Source organism: Salvia splendens, chromosome 10 (assembly GCF_004379255.2).
Source record: "Salvia splendens isolate huo1 chromosome 10, SspV2, whole genome shotgun sequence".
Lineage (NCBI taxonomy): Eukaryota > Viridiplantae > Streptophyta > Magnoliopsida > Lamiales > Lamiaceae > Salvia > Salvia splendens.
Genome location: NC_056041.1, coordinates 29,062,909 through 29,078,733, shown reverse-complemented (window position 1 = coordinate 29,078,733; position 15,825 = coordinate 29,062,909). Strand labels below are relative to the sequence as shown.

Below are 15,825 nucleotides of genomic sequence, written 5' to 3'. Positions count from 1 at the left end.
CGCGGTCAAAATCGATATGGCTAAGGCCTACGACCGAGTACAATTGCCCTTCCTTTTGAAAGTGCTACACCGGATGGGTTTCCCGGCCCCGTGGGTTTCTATGATTGAGAGATGTGTGGGCTCGTGTTGGTTCTCGGTGCTGGTCAATGGCGCCCCTTCCGTGTTTTTTAAGTCCACCCGCGGCCTCAGACAAGGAGATCCAATATCCCCGGCACTTTTCGTGATTGCAGCTGACTACCTCTCAAGGGAATTAGACAAGCTCATTTTGGGAAAGAAAGAGATGACTTTTAGAGCTACCCGCCACTGCATTGAAATAAGTCACCTCGCCTACGCCGATAACATTGTGATATTCACATAAGCAGCGGAGGGACCTCTTCGGCAGGTTCGGACATGCTTGGAGGCATACGCGGGGGTTTCCAGACAGCAGATTAACCTGGCAAAAAGCAATTTCAACATTGCCGAACAACATGAAGGGTGCGCCAACCTAATACAAAATGAAGGAGGCTTCGCACGAGGTACCTTCCCTTTTTTGTACCTTGGAGTTCCTATTTATCGTGGTGTCAAACGTACAAATATGTTTATGTTCCTTCGGGAAAAGATTGCTGAATGAATCTCGGGGTGGGCTCCTCGACACCTCTCCTTTGGAGGTAGGCTTACCCTACTCCAAAGCACACTTGAAGCAGTGCAACTGTACATTTTCCAGGCCATCGAACCAACGTCCGGGGCCCTTAAACAATTGGATCAGCAGATGGCTCAATTTTTCTGGGGATCGTCAACCGAGAGAAAAAAAGACACATTGGATTGGGTGGGATCAGATCTGCCTCCCCACTCCTGAAGGGGGTCTCGGCTTTCGTAAGTCCAAAGAAGTCCTACGAGCCTTCAGTATCAAACTATGGTGGAGGTTCTGAGAGCAAAACTCCCTATGGGCTAGGTACATGAAGGCCAAGTATTGTCATAACAACTCCCCCCTTGCGGCCTCCCCTTCGGGGAGAAACAGCCCGACATGGAAACGGTTAATGAAAGTGAGAAATCAAGCAAATCCGCACATTAGATGGGTGATCGGTCAGGGTGAGGCCTACTTTTAGGATGACATTTGGCTTGGTGACTCTCCCCTTCGCGAAATCTGTCTTGACGATAGGGGTGCCCCAACGGCCAAGGTCTCGGACTACATTAGGGATGGAACTTGGGACGAGGCTAAGCTACTCCAACTTCACAACCAGGCCGGAATGCCATAAGCGGTTATCACACAAATCCTTGATACTCCAATCGTTGCGGGAGAACCGGACGTCCCTCGATGGAAGCTCTCTCGACTCGGGGAGTTCTCGCTAGCTACTACTTGGGAGACTACGCACGCAGAGGCCGAGAATCCAAGGTCTCGACAACATTTGGAGGGCTGGCCTCACAAAATCCATTGCAATCTTTAATTGGCGACTCTTGTCAAATAGGATCCTGGTCGATTCCAAGCTCCAATGGAGGAAGATAGAGCTTGTGTCGAAATGTCAATGCTGCCCACGGAGGCCTAACACCGAGTCCCTCCAACATCTCTTCATCCGGGGGTGGGGAGCAGCATGTGTATGGAGGGAGTTCGACGATTGGTTCGGCCCATCCCTTAGGGCGAGCGACACCATTCCGGACAGGTTGCAAGTGTGGTCTTTAAGGATCCAACAACACGATAGGAGACACCTTAGTCGAGTCATGCCATACCTCATTCTGTGGTTTCTTTGGGCAGAGAGGAACAGGAGCCGACATGAGCAAACCAGTTCAAACCGTACAACGTTGTTTGGCAGGTTCAAATGTTCATCCACAACAACATGGCCAATGAACACATCAAGCCGAAGCATTGGAAGGGAGTGAAACTCAGAATGAATCCCCCGAATCACTTCGAGACAACGGGGCCGAGACCGCTAGTCATGTCGGTTAAGTGGAACCCCCCGGAACGCACGTGGATCAAGCTTAACACGGACGGAGCGTTCTTCGAGGCAACAAACAAGGGAGGGGGGTTAGTTCAGGACCACGATGGGAAGCTACTAGTAGCCTTCTCAACCCCCCTCGTCGCCCAATCGGCTCTAGAGGCCGAGCTCATGGCCATACACCATGGGTTAGAGGTAGCGAAGGCCTTCAACCAACCCATATGGATCAAATCGGATGCGGAACAAGCTATTAAGTTGCTCAATGGTACTACTTGGGGGCCAGCACAAGTTCGCCGCGTCATGGCCCGTTTGCATGGCTTCAAACGTAGACATATATTTAGTGCCACCTTCATACATAGGGAGTGCAACAAAGCGGCTGATATGCTCGCCAAAATGGGAGTGGAACAAGATACTTTCCAACATATGTCTCCACAGAATGTTCCAAGAATGATAAGAGCCATCATCCGAATGGATGAATTGGGAGTCCCCAATCTTCGGGTGAGAGATGATGACCGTGAGTAGCTCGAGGCTCGGAATGTGGCCCACCGATCTTGCTTCGTACCGGACGCCGTAGAGTATGTGGGTGTCGGTCCATCCTCGGCTTGACCCCTATCTACTCTTGTGGTGTAAAGTGTGGACAAGGATGGGTTCCAAGTGGTGTCGAGGAAGAGGAAAGGCAAGGTGCACGAGGGAGATTTGATTACCAAAGGCCACCACATTGATGATTGGCGTTTGAAGGAGAACGTTGCTACGGTGACGTTTGGGAGTGGTAATTCGGATGCGAATGAGCCGGGTATTGGCTCAATGAATGTCTCTTGTGGGCTCCCCAGCCGGGAGATGGAGGGTTTCATCGAGGACCTTGACCCAGGAGGAACCGTCCCATGCGGAGGTATCCCTATTGCGGGTCTCAATTAGGAAATGGTCTTAGGTTTTGGTTTTGCAAAGATCGCATCATTGTAATTGTAAAAGGGTTGTTAAGAGTATTTAGATGACCACTCTAGCTGATAGGGAGGCCCTCGTTGTACTCTAATAGGTCTTTGCGAGTCGTCACTTTTGGGCGGCTTGGTGTTTTGTTTGTTCGTTGCAATGGTCTTGGCAATGCACAGGTGTGGGTCTGCCTTAACCCTCCACCCTCGTGGTGTTTAAAATAAAAAAAAATCCACAAACTGATGGACAAACTGAAGTAGTTAATAGGACTGTGTCTCAATTACTACGAACTATAGTTAAAAAGAACTTGAAAAGTTGGTAGGAATCCTTACCTTTTGCTGAATTTGCATATAATCGAAGTGTTCATTCTGCTACTAACTTTTCTCCATTTGAAGTTGTGTATGGTTTTAATCCATTGAGTCCACTAGATTTGATTCCAATACCTATTGAAGAACGTGCAAGTCTTGATGGAAAAGCTAAGGCTGAAATGGTGAAAAGATTGCATGAAAGGGTAAGACTCAACATTGAAAAGAGGACAGAACAATATGCAAATCAAGCCAACAAGGGTCGGAAACAAGTCATCTTTGAGCCGGGAGATTGGGTTTGGTTGCATATGAGAAAGGAGAGATTTCCTTCGAAAAGAAAGTCCAAGTTGCAGCCAAGAGGAGATGGACCATTCCAAGTGATTGCAAAAGTCAATGATAATGCTTACAAACTAGACTTACCTGGTGAGTTTAATGTAAGTGCTACTTTCAATGTTTCTGATTTATCTCCTTATGTTGGTGAATTAGATTCGAGGACGAATCCTCTTGAAAAAGAAGGGAATGATGGAGACACACCCAAGCTGATCTACAAGGACAAGAAGATGGATCCATTGATCATTCAAAGTGGGCCAATTACAAGAGCTAGAGCTAAGAAGATAAAGGAGTACATGTTGGTTTTAGTTGCTGAAACAAAAACTCAATTCCAAGACCATTCTACATTGGGCCAAGTGGAGAATATTATTCAAGTTAGTGGGCAGCCCAAGGCATGAAGTTTGGAGGCATTACATATCACATTTTGGAGGCCCAAATTGATGATACATGATGCATTTTCGTCCAAGTTGGAGTAGTCAAAGTGAAGGGTTTTTTTTTAGTTACATTTTATGTTAAATAAGTGACTTTAGATGTCCTAGAGTTACACCAAAGGTTTAGGAGTTACTTTTCTTTTATTATGAGTCATTTTAAGTGTCTTAAGTTGTACTAATGATGTGAGACTTTCAAGAGTCCATTCTAGCCTATAAATAGGCTTGTAAGCATGTCTTTGAGGACACCATTGATTAAATAAGAAAATAGACTTTGTAGAGTTTTTCACTTGTTTGGAACTTATCAAGATACTTTGAGCCAGTTCTTGTGGCGTTCAATCATACCGAGGTTCTTAGCTGATCATATAGCCAACGGGTCGAGATTTTCCAAGCTCTGGAAGTGGATCAAACCAAATTATCAACCAAGGGAGTCCGCTGCCAAACCTTATACGTGGGGTTCTTGGATCAATATATCCAACGGGTCCTTCGTCGTATCCCAATCTATGTCAAACGGCTAGCCCTAGCTTCTCCGAGAGGTATTCCGTATCTAAATCGGAGAAGGTAAGGGTTGGTGTACCTTCTAAACAGCTGGCTTTCCCCACGGCTTTGATCTTGGTGTCAACCAAAGGGATTGGCTCGGCCTTATGGGGTTTGTGCACGGCTGATGCTCCTTCCATGCTCCCCACCCCCCCCCCCCACACGGGGGAGGAGTACTTTCGCCGCCTTCCAAGCTCCCGCCGGCGGCACCAGCTTTTCCGGTGAGTTTTCCAGCGGCTGTGCATCGGGAGGTCGGTCCCCCTTGCATTCATCATGGCCGAGTGGTAGGGGAGGAGGGTGTGTGGCACATGGAGTTGAATTTGAATTCAAATTGTCACTTACCACAAATGGACATACAATTACTTCCCCATGCAAAGTAGACTTTGGCCTTTCCTTCATTTGTGAGTCACATGCATCCACATCCTCACATGTCACCCCCACACCAAGGCTAGGAGTCACGTGGTCCCTTGTACCTTCAACGTGCTGATGGTTGACCATCACCATCTCATTGTATTAACATCATGGTCCCGGCTGGCCGGCGCCGGCAAAATTCCGGCCACCCCCTCGCTATCGGGTCCATCCATTTTGCACGTTGGCGTGCTCCCTTCCTTAGCCATTTGAGCTAAGGCGTTCAACATCTCCCCAACAAGGGCTTGCTTATTTTTCGGCGACTCCTTCCCCTCACCATGGAGTTCGGCGAGAAGGTTGTCCGCCATTTCAAAAACCATCTTCTTCTTAGCCCTACTCACCTCCGAACCCGTTTCAAGGCCGGCGGGGTTGAGGGCTTGCCGTGATTTCACCGGGTCTGGGGTACCTATCCTCTTTGTTTTTGGTCGAGCCATCGTTGAGAAGGTCCATTCCGGCATAGGGAGTGTTTGCAACGCATGTGCCACGGACGTGGCCTCCTCCACCGGCAACTCACCACCGACCTTCACCATGTAGGCGGGTACGAGCGCATATCACCACCGACCGAGAAAGTGAGCCTTGGCCGAGAAACCGTGCATGTCCCCTCGGTTGACCCATCGGCGGGGAAGCCGCCTAGGTTACCGTCGACGTTGAGGATTTTAGAGAGAGAAGTTAGAGAGAAGGGAGATCACTTTCAGATTGTGGACTTTTTTGCAATGTGCCCAAGACTCGTTTATGCGAGACTCTCCACCTAATTCCTCTCAGTTCGCGTCTAATTTTAGCCAGGCTGGTACAAACCTCGGCCGAGCCTAGAAGCTCCAATCCCAACCATCGAACAACTATCTCCGCATCTATCTCTATCCAAATCTGGTTCCCGTATTGTTTGGCCAAGGTCACGCCCAGAAGTAAGGACATAACTTCAGCCTCCAGTCCTGATTTACTCATGAGATTAGTGGAAAAAACAACAAGAATCTCACCTTCATGGTTCCTCACCACACCCCCAATTGTGGTTAGGGAGTTGGACATCCCGAGATGGTCCCTCTCTCGGCTAGGGGACTTCTCGGTGGCCAAAACTTGGGAGACATTCCGAACAAGAGGACCGAGAATTCAACGTCTTGAGGAGATTTAGTTGGCCGGACTCACGAAGTCAATTGCAATCTTCAACTGGAGGCTTCTTTCAAACCAAATTCCGGTCGACTCCAAACTTCAATGGCGAAATATTGAAATGGCATCAAAATGCCAATGCTGCCCTCAAAGGCCGAACACGGAGTCCCTCCAACACCACTTCATCCAAGGCTGGGGGGCAACCATAGTATGGAGAGAATTTGATGGATGGTTTGAAGGTTCGCCCCCACACATCCGGATCAATGATACTATACCGGAACGGCTGGAAGTGTGGTCTCGAAGATCGCACCAACCGGGCATGAAACATATTTGCCGGGTCCTGCCATATCTCATCTTTTGGTTCATATGGGCAGAACGTAACCGAAGCCGTCATGAACAGGTACAATTTAAACCTACCAATGTGATTTGGCAAGTCCAAATGTTCATCCGGAATAGTATGGAGAATGGGGGCATAAGAATGAAGCATTGGATCGGGATAAGACCTAGAATGGAAATACCGAGCCGTGCTGAGACAGGATGGCCAACACCGGTTGCTATGCTGATCAAATGGCACCCACCGATCCCATCGTGGATTAAACTCAACACGGATGGAGCCTTCTCGACCACAACAAAACAAGGAGGAGGAGGGGGCATAGTTCGGGATCATCAAGGGAAGATGCTTGCAGCCTTCGCCACTCCCATCGTCGCACAATCGGCCTTAGAGGCCGAACTTACAGCCATCTATCACGGTTTGGAAATAGCCAAGGAGTTTAAGAAACCAATTTGGATTGAATCGGATGCTAAACAACCCATCGATCTATTCAAAGGGGCAGCATGGGGCCCGGCACACACATGCCAAGTAATGGCCCGACTACACATGCTCAAGAAGCAATACACCATCCGGTCCTCCTTTATCCACAGGGAGGGCAACAAAGCGGCCGATTTCCTAGCTAAGATGGGCCTTGAGCAAACCGCCTTGAGCCGAATGACCGCAGACAACGCCCCAAGATTGCTCAAAGCCATTGTTCGATTGGACGTTATGGGAATCCCCAACCTCCGAATGAGTAGTGACGTCCGAGAGTAGTGCAAGTGTTGAAGGGGCCTTCCGCAAGAAAGGATACAACGGTCGGGAGTTGATTGTAGGCCGGAGAGTACGTAGGTGTCGAACCCGACCAGGCTTGTCCCCACCGTACTCTTTGATGATTTTGCCCTAGTGTGTTTGTTTTATTTTTGTACTCTTAGCTCTAGATTGTTTGGCCCGTGTAATCCTCGATTGTAACCTCTTTTGATGATGAAATATAGGGATGAGGGACCCACGAACCCTCCACCGTAAAGGTGTTTATATATATAAAAAAAAGAAGATGGATCCATTGATCATTCAAAGTGGACCAATTACAAGAGCTAGAGCTAAGAAGATAAAGGAGTCCATGTTGCTTTTAGTTGCTGAAATAAAAACCCAATTCCAAGACCATTTTACATTGGGCCAAGTGGTGAATATTATTCAAGTTAGTGGGGAGCCCAAGGCATGAAGTTTGGAGGCACTACATATCACTTTTTGGAGGCCCAAATTGATGATACATGATGCATTTTCGTCCAAGTTGGAGTAGTCAATATGAAGGGTCTTTTTTAGTTACATTTTATGTTAAATAAGTGACTTTAGATGTCCTAGAGTTACACCAAAGGTTTAGGAGTTACTTTTCTTTTATTATGAGTCATTTTAAGTGTTTTAAGTTGTACTAATAATGTGAGACTTTCAAGTGTCCATTCTAGCCTATAAATAGGCTTGTAAGCATGTCATTTGAGGACACCATTGATCAAATACGAAAATAGACTTTGTCTTGTGGCGTTCAATCATACCGAGGTTCTTGGCTGATCATATAGCCAACGGGTCGAGGTTTTCCAAGCTCTGGAAGTGGATCAAACCAGATTATCAATCAAGGGAGTCCGCTGCCAAACCTTATACGTGGGGTTCTTGGATCAATATATCCAACGGGTCCTTCGTTGTATCCCAATCTATATCAAATCCCGGCGCATCTCTTTGAGGAATCGGCTCTCATGGCAATCGGTAAACTCCTAGGAAAGCCACTACAAGCCGACCATGCCACAATCCATCAAAGCCGGCTTTCCTTCGCGAGGATTTGTGTAGAGATTGACATCTCCACTCCCCCGACGGAAGAGATCATCCTCAACATCCGAGGCAAAGATTCAAGGTACAAAGTGGCATGGGACAGTATCCCCTTGTTTTGTGCCAATTGTAAACATGTTAGGCACGTAAAAGAGGATTGCCATCCATCAGGAAGAAAGGCACGGGGTGGAGACAAGGATCGCCGAGCACCAACCAAGGAGGAGTACTTGAGCCAGGCCACCAAGATCATCCGCCGTGAGTGGCGCCCAAAGGTGGATTCTTGGTCCGACACTCCATCGACCATTGGACATTCGGAGAAGGCTAAAGATTGTAGCAACCAAGCGAAGAACATTGAGGGTACATCGGGTCCGGAACCGTTGAAGCCAAGAGTGGCTAGTAGGAGTCAACCAAGTGTGGACGAGGATGGCTTCCAATTGGTGTTGAGAAAGAGGAAAGGTAAGGCACATGAGGGCGATATGCACATCATAGCTCTCCACACTTCGATAATTGGCATTTGAAGGAGAATGTTGCTATGGTGACATTTGGGAGTGTTAAATCGGGTACGAATGAGTCGAGCACCAGCTCAATGAGTGTAGCATGTGGGCCCCCCAACCGGGATATAGAGGGACTCATCGAGGACCTTGACCCAGGAGGGTGTGTCCCTTGCGAAGGTATCCCTATTGCGGGCCTTAATTAGGTGATGGACTAAGGTTTTGGGGATGCAAAGGCTGCATCAAAAGTATTATGGGTGTTTAAGAGTATTTAGATGACCACTCTAGTTGTTAGGGAGGCCCTCGTTGTATTCTATTTTGTCATGGCGAGTCGTCACTTTTGGGCGACTCGGTGATTGTTTTGTTGTTGCAAATGGTTTTTGGTAATGCACAGGTGTGGGTCCGCCTCAACCCTCCACCCCTAGGGGTGTTTTGGGAAAAAAATGCTATTATCTAACAGTGATCGTACAATAATAGTTTATAGGTCAATTGGAATGAAATGGTTTGCTTGTTCGCCAAGTAAACCCAAATATAAGACTTATCTTATAAAATAAGCTATAAAGATATGACAATTACTATGTGTTATATCGACCAAAATGATCATGTCTGTATCCTATTACCTTAAAGAGATCGTACAATGAAAGTGTATAAGCCAGCTGGATTGAAATGGTTTGCTTTTTTTTTTTATCGAACACCTTTCTCGGTGGAGGGTGAAGTAGGACCCTCATCCCCTATATATCATCAAAGAACGAAGAGTTTTAACAAAGACCATCCCAAAAGTGGATTGTCTTGCAAAAAACTATTACAAAGGAAAAACTAAACAAGTACCCATCAGAACCTAAAATTGGGAAGTCCGAGTTGGTCCAATCTGCATAATGCCTTTACTCTAACTGGCATTTCACGTTCTGTGTAAACATTCCTCATCTCTGCCTTGTTGCCCATCTCAGCCAGAAAATCAGCCGCTTTATTTCCTTCCCTAAAGATATGCGAGACTCTCCACCTTTTTTTTATTTTTTTAATTATTTTTTATAAACACCCCTAGGGGTGGAGGGTTGAGGCGGACCCACACCTGTGCATTACCAAAAGCCATTTGCAACAACAAAACATACACCGAGTCGCCCAAAAGTGATAGTCGATTCTCTTTGCAAATTTCGATTTCAATGGCGTCCAGCGCTGAAATTGCGTGGGAGTCAATCGATGCGAGATTTGATAATCAAAAACAGCAGAAGAAGAAGAAGAACAGAGCTGGCGCGGAAGACCTCCAAATAAAGGGCTATCCAATCGGGGGATTGTCAATCGCGGGGCACGAGACTTGGGTGATTATGCCGTCTCTCAACTTGGCATTTGATATTGTTAAGTGCCCCCAGCGCGCCATTTCGCAGCAGTTCCTCTTCATCTCCCACGGCCATATGGACCACATTGGAGGACTACCAATGTACGTTGCTACACGTGGCTTATACAGAATGGCGCCACCAACGATCATCGTGCCAAAAGTTATCAAGGAAAGTGTGGAAAAGCTTTTTGAAGTGCACATGGCCATGGATCATTCCGAACTTGAGCATACTCTGGTTGGTCTAGATGTGGGCGAAGAGTTTTGTGTAAGAAAGGACTTGAAAGTGAGAGCTTTTAAAACCTATCATGTTATTCCAAGCCAGGGATACATAGTTTATTCTGTGAAACAAAAACTCAAGCAGGAATATTCTGGGCGACCTGGAGCTGAGTTAAAAAGTCTGAGGTTGTTAGGTGTCGAGATTACAAACACATACACAATACCTGAAATTGCATTTACAGGGGACACTATGTCAGATTTCATTACTGATATATAGACAATGCCGATGCATTGAGGGCAAAGATTCTCATTATGGAGAGCACATACGTGGATAATTTATGCATGGTGGAGAATGCAAAAGATTATGGACATACTCATTTGTCCGAGATAATTAGTCATGCAGATAGGTTTGAGAACAAAGCAATTCTTCTTATTCACTTTTCTGCTTGGTATCAATTGGATGTCATTGAAAACGCCCTTTCTGCACTCCCACCTCCTTTGGCTGGGCGAGTTTTTGCCCTCACAAATGGTTTCTGATGAAGGTCACGAGCTATAAACTCACGTGTGCATGAATCATATCTGAGATCTAACATTATAGTTTTGGATTACAAGCACCTCAGCTTCAGAGAACACACAGGTTCCACTTTGTCGTTCTTTAAAGATCCCAGTTAAGAAGATGAAAATATGTGACCAAAGTTGTTCCAGCTATGTATGAGTTTCTCTGCGGGTCACTATGAATCAAGTTTGTTCGAAAAATGTTGTTTTATACGTCAAGTGTTCGTTGTATTGAGTCTTCAGAGGCCTAGTTGCAATGTTCTGATAAACTTTGTAGGATATTTTGTTTGAGATTTTATCAAATATATTGCCTGTAATCCGCAGAACAAAGCATTAACTGCCTCTGCGGTATTCCACCCGAAAATTTAATCGACAAAAAAAAAAAAAACCCGAGTCGCCCAAATGTGACGACTCGCCATTACAATTAGAGTACAACGAGGGCCTCCCTAACAACTAGAGTGGTCATTTATGTACTCTCAAAAACCCTATTACAATTTTGATACAGCCTTTGCATCCCCAAAACCTTAGTCCATCGCCTAATTAAGGCCCGCAATAGGGATACCTCCGCAAGGGACACACTCTCCTGGGTCAAGGTCCTCGATGAAGCCCGCAATCTCCCGGTTGGGGAGTCCGCATGCTACACTCATTGAGCTAATGCATGACTCATTCATACCCGGTTTATCACTCCCAAATGTTACCGTAGCAACATTCTCCTTCAAATGCCAATTATCGATGTGTGGAGCTTTGGTGTGCATATCGCCCTCATGTACCTTTCCCTTCCTCTTTCTCGACACCAATTGGAACCCATCCTCGTCCACACTTGGTTGACTCCTAGTAGCTGCTCTTGACTTCACCGGTTCCACACTCGATCTACCCTCAAAGTTCTTCGCTTGGTTGCTACAATCTTTAGCCTTCTCCGAGTGTCCAATGATCGATGAAGTGCCGGACCAAATATCCGCCTTTGTGCACCACTCACGGAGGTTGATCTCGGGACCATGGCTCGAATAGTTCTCCTTGGTTGGTGCTCGGCGATCCTTGCCTCCACCCTGAGCCTTTCTTTCCGATGCATGACAATCTTCTTTCACATGCCCAACATGTTTACAATTGGCACAAAACAAGGGGATACGGTCCCATGCCACTTTGTTCCTTTTTTTTTTTTTTTTGAATGTGAGAAAATATCACATAAAACTGGTCAGTTGTAAATATATAATGTAACACAATTCAAAACTAGGATAACATAACTTCAAGGGCTATGTTCTTGAGAGGAGCATTACATGTCAAAAAACATCCAACCCAAAAAACCTCTTGACTCAGTCTATGTTCTTCAATCGCCCTTTTTTCGGAAGGAGCAGCCCTCGGTGAGGCGGGCTCGGCCACCAGTCGGTTGGCAGAGCACCGTTTGGCAGTTTCCGCACACAACAACGGTTTGGGATTGGCTGAAAACAGTGGTTATGTTGAAGCAACCCATGCACCTAACATCCATGAAGAATGAGTTTGGGGATTGGACGAGACGCTTGAGCTTGTGCTTCATCTTCTCAAGCTCAACCGGTGGGTTGAGCAAATCGTAATCGTTTGAAAGAACCATCTTTGCTGTAGAAAGTGGGATCGCAGCGAGAAACTGGAGAGAGCTTCAAGCAGCTACGCAGAGTAATGGCGAAGATCAAGCTAGGGTTTAGGCGATTGAATTATATATGTATAGATTGAGCCGACCCATGCCACTTTGTTCCTTGAGTCTGTACCTCGGATATTGAGGATGATCTCTTCAATCTCTACACAAATCCTCGTGAAGGAAAGCCTGCTTTGGTGGATTGTGGCATGGTCGGCTTGTAGTGGCTTGCCTAGGAGTTTACCGATTTCCATGAGAGCCGATTCCTCAAGAAGATGCGCCGGGATTCCCATGACGTTACACCAAACGGCAACAACCGGCGACTCGAAGAATGTATCCAAGTCCAGCGCCCACTTGAACACCCTCATCGGGTGGATATCAACATACCAATTGGGATTCCCATTGGGACCATTTAAGACCGTAGCATAGTCGGCCATCTCTTGGAATTGGATTAAGATGTGCTTAGCATTCAAGTATTTCCAAGTGAAAGAACCCACTAGCCCCAAACCTCCAAGGCTTTTTTGAATTTGGGAGGAAGATGGGAGCGAGTATGAGAACTTTCCAACAACGGTGATGGAGACACACCCAAGCTGATCTACAAGGACAAGAAGATGGATCCATTGATCATTCAAAGTGGGCCAATTACAAGAGCTAGAGCTAAGAAGATAAAGGAGTCCATGTTGCTTTTAGTTGCTGAAATAAAAACCCAATTCCAAGACCATTCTACATTGGGCCAAGTTGTGAATATTATTCAAGTTAGTGGGCAGCCCAAGGCATGAAGTTTGGAGGCACTACATATCACATTTTGGAGGCCCAAATTGATGATACATGATGCATTCTCGTCCAAGTTGGAGTAGTCAAAATGAAGGGTCTTTTTTAGTTACATTTTATGCTAAATAAGTGACTTTAGATGTCCTAGAGTTACACCAAAGGTTTAGGAGTTACTTTTCTTTTATTATGAGTCATTTTAAGTGTCTTAAGTTGTACTAATGATGTGAGACTTTCTAGAGTCCATTCTAGCCTATAAATAGGCTTGTAAGCATGTCATTTGAGGACACTATTGATCAAATACGAGCTCTCCCTTCTCTCTAACTTCTCTCTCTAAACTTTGTGGTCGACGACAACCTAGGCGGTCTCCCGTCGACGAACCTCCCAAGGGGACGCGCGGTCTCCCGGCCAAGGCAACAATCTTTCGGCCGGTGGTGACATGTGGTGGCTCCTGATAGCATGGTGAAATTCGGAGGTGAGCGACCGGAGGGGGAGGGCACGACCTTGTCACAAACGAGGCAGCCCATATACTCGCCGGAGTGGACCTTCCCATTGATTGCACGGCCAAAATCAAAGAGGGTGGGCACGCCTTACCCGGAGAAAGCACACCGAGCTCTCAAACGTGCCGGCTTTGAATCAGATTCGGGGGTGAGTAGGACCAAGAAGAAGATGGTATTTGAAATGGCGGACAATCTTCTCGCTGAGCTCCATGGTGAGGAGAAGGGGTCGCCGGAAACCGAGCACTCCCTCGTTGAGGAGATTTTGAGCTCTCTAGCTCAAATGGCAAAACAAGGGAATGCCCCGACGTGCGACATGGCTGGACCCGATTGCGAGGAGGTGGCCGGAACTTCTCCGGCGCTGGATGGCTGGAATAATGGTGAATCACACATGAGGATGGAGTTGGCCAACCATTTGGTCAAAGATGGTATAAATCCTCACGTGAATCCTAAGGGAGATGGGGTGGCATGCTTGGATGTGGCTGCATGTGATTCACAAAAAAAGGAAAGGCCAAAAGCTACTTTGCATGGGGAAGGAAATGTTGGCCCATTCTTGGTAAATGACATTTTGAATTCAAATTCAACCCCATGTGATACACGCCCTCTCACCCTCCCTCTAGTCAATGGTGAATGTCAAGGGGGTCGGCCCCCTCGGTGCTTCCCCGCCGGCGGGAGCTTGGAAGGCGGCGAAAGAAACCCTCTCTCGTGTGGGGGTGGGGTCCGCGGAAGGAGCACCAGCCACGCAAAGTTTCCACAAAGCCGAGCCAATCTCTTTGGACGCCACCAAGATCAAAGCCATGGGGATAGCTGGTTGTTTTGAAGGTACACCATCCTCTCCTTTTCCGACTTAGAAGCGGATTACCTCTCGGGGAAACTAGGGCTAGCTGTCATTGGAAAATTCACCCATTCGCTCCCAACTACTTACCAAATACAAAAGAGCCTAGGAGGTTTGGGGCTAGTTGGCTCTTTTAGTTGGAAGCACTTGAATGCGAAGCATGTTTTAATCCAATTCCAAGAGATGGCCGATTATGTTAAGGTGTTAAATGGACGTAATGGGAGCCCGATTTGGTATGTTGAGGGTCACCCGTGAGGGTATTCAAGTGGGCACCGGACTTCGATACATTCTTCGAGTCACCGATTGTAGCCATTTGGTGCAATATTGTGGGCATACTGGCGCATCTCTTTTACTCGAGCCATGTCTCCAGGATCACCCGCCGAGAGTGGCGCCCAGAGGTGGACACATGGGTAGGGACTTCATCATGTAATGGGCATTCGATCAAGGCCAAAGAAGGAACCGACCAAATGAGGAACATGGAGGGATCAACGGTTGAAGAATCGTCGAAGACAAGAGTGGCTATCAGCTGTCAACCAAGTGTGGATGATGATGGATTCCAATTGGTGTCGAGAAAGAGGAAAGGCAAGGTTCATGAGGGTGACGTGCACCTCAAAGTGCAACACATTGATACATGGCATTTGAAGGAGAAGGTGGGCCCCCCGAGCGGGAGACGGGAGGATTCATTGAGGACCTTGACCCAGGAGGATGCGTCCCTTGTGGAGGTATTCCTATCGCGGGACTTATTTAGGAGATCGACTCAGGATTTTGTTGATTTTTTTTTAATCAAACACCTTCACGGTGGAGGGTTCGTGGGTCCCTCATCCCTATATTGCCTGACAAAATTTGTTACAATCAGGGGAGTACAAGAAGGCTAATCCGACTATGTCTAGGGAACCAAAAACATTTACAAAAACCACAAGAACAAATACACTATAAGAATAGGACGGGGACATGCCCAGGTTGGCCCGACCCCATCGTACTCTCCAGCGTCCAATTATCCTTCCTTCCGCGGCACCTGTAATAGTCATGGTCTTCGCACCTGACTCGGATGTTGGGTATTCCCATTTCTTCCATTCGAATGATGTCCTTAAGGGGTCTTGGGGCTGTTTGGGCGGAGAACCGGAGGAAACTTTGATGGTCGAGGCCCATCTTTGTAAGCATATCCGCCGCTTGGTTCCCCTCTCGGGGAATAAAGGAAGCGCGCATGGTGTGCCGGCGCTTGAAGAGGAAGATCCGTGCCATGACCCGGCGGACATGTACCGGTCCCCACGACTTACCATTTAGGAATTTCGCAACTTGTTCAGAGTCCGTCTCGATCCATATGGGTTGCTCAAGTTCCTTTGCGAGCTCAAGTCCGTGATGAGCGGCCATCAGTTCGGCCTCCAAAGCAGAGTGCGCGTCGAGGGTGGTTGAAAAGGCCGCGAGCAACTTCCCGGTCCAGTGGCGTACCACT

At 47.2% G+C, this 15,825-nt stretch overlaps 1 pseudogene; it reads left to right on the top strand.

Moving 5' to 3' along the window:
• The first annotated feature begins 9,722 nt into the window (after nt 1-9,722).
• On the top strand, nt 9,723-10,663 carry LOC121751487 (annotated as a pseudogene).
• The last annotated feature ends 5,162 nt before the right edge of the window (nt 10,664-15,825 follow it).